This window comes from Octopus bimaculoides, chromosome 1 (assembly GCF_001194135.2).
Source record: "Octopus bimaculoides isolate UCB-OBI-ISO-001 chromosome 1, ASM119413v2, whole genome shotgun sequence".
Lineage (NCBI taxonomy): Eukaryota > Metazoa > Mollusca > Cephalopoda > Octopoda > Octopodidae > Octopus > Octopus bimaculoides.
The window spans coordinates 117,164,997-117,166,678 of record NC_068981.1 but is presented as its reverse complement, the minus strand read 5'-3'; positions in this window follow the sequence as shown (position 1 = coordinate 117,166,678).

Here is a 1,682-nt window from a genome sequence, read left to right as displayed (position 1 = left end):
GTGTGTGTGTGTGTGTGTGTGTGTGCATACATTTTGACCAAGACAACCTCTCGATGGAGGTTCAGCAGAGATGATCAAGTAACTGCTCCTCGTCTCTTCTTGGATTCCAGCTTACCTCCTTCTTCTTGCCTCTTAACCACCAACCGGCTCTTTCTGTTGTCTTTCTCTTCCCATGCAGGGATACATTTTGCTCTTATCTTTTTATTCCAATGGCTGCAAACATTATTCATACTGAGTAGCAGGAAATCCCTTACAGCCAACTTCGACGATGGGTATTAAGTTGCTCTTTGAATCGGCATACAAGTGCTTTCATACATACTTGTACACTTAACGTAATTCTCAAACCGAGCTGGCAGAAACGTTAGCACGCCGAGCGAAATACTTAGCGGTATTTCGTCTGTCTTTACGTTCTGAGTTCAAATACCGCTGAGGTCGACTTTGCTTTTCATCCTTTCGGGGTCGTTAAATTAAGTACCAGTTGTGTACTGGGGTAGATCAAATCGACTGGCTCCCTTCCCAAAAATTTCGGGCCTTGTGCCTAGAATAGAAAAGAAAAGAATTCTCAGACCGAACCAGCATGGCATAGTGTGCTATGAGCTGTCCTTTTGAGTTACACGCAATGTCCATCCAACAAATTTCTATCCACATCCCTCTCACTCACAAACGAAGGGTCTGCTTAAAATTGCATATCATGTCACTGATTTTAGTGATCACAGCACCTATGTGTGTGTGTGTGTGTAGATTTATAAATTACAAAGGAACCGGAACATAGGCCAAGAGGTCCATTAGCTTACAGCTATTTCTGCTCTTAGACGCAGTGCATGTGTGTCACCGTGTAGCTACCTCTAATACCAGATTATTAATATCACTATTTTCAAAGCGAAATGTTATATATGTATACGTTATATGTAAATATATATATATTGCTTCATCCAAGGAAATACTGGATCAATACCTAGTATTCGTGGGAATTAATTTCCTTAAAATAATAGGTATATTTATATAAACACATAGTTTGTATTTATATAAAAGAAGAAAAAAATGTAGAGATTGGGAAATTAATAATTGTTTATTAACATATTTTCTTTTTCTTCTTAATATATATATATATATATATATATATATATATATATATATACATACATATCTCTTTTACTCTTTTACTTGTTTCAGTCTTTTGACTGTGGCCATGCTGGAGCACCGCATTTAGTCGAGCAAATCGACCCCAGGACTTATTCTTTAGAAGCCTAGTACTTATTCTATCGGTCCCTTTTGCAGAACCGCTAAGTTACGGGGGCATAAACACAGCAGCATCGGTCGTCAAGCGATGTTGGGGGGACAAACACAGGCACACAAACACATACACACATACATATATACATATATACGACGGGCTTCTTTCAGTTTCCGTCTACCAAATCCACTCATAAGGCATTGGTCGGCCTGAGGCTATAGTAGAAGACACTTGCCCAAGATGCCACGCAGTGGGCCTGAACCCAGGACCATGTGGTTGGTAAGCAAGCTACATACCACACAGCCACTCCTACATATTTATGTATGTATGTGTTTATATGTATATATATATATATATATATATATATGGGATTGGTGAAATTGATGTAGATTCATCTGATAGGAATCCAATTAAATTAAAAAATAGATTAAGGCAGTTCGTAAATTTT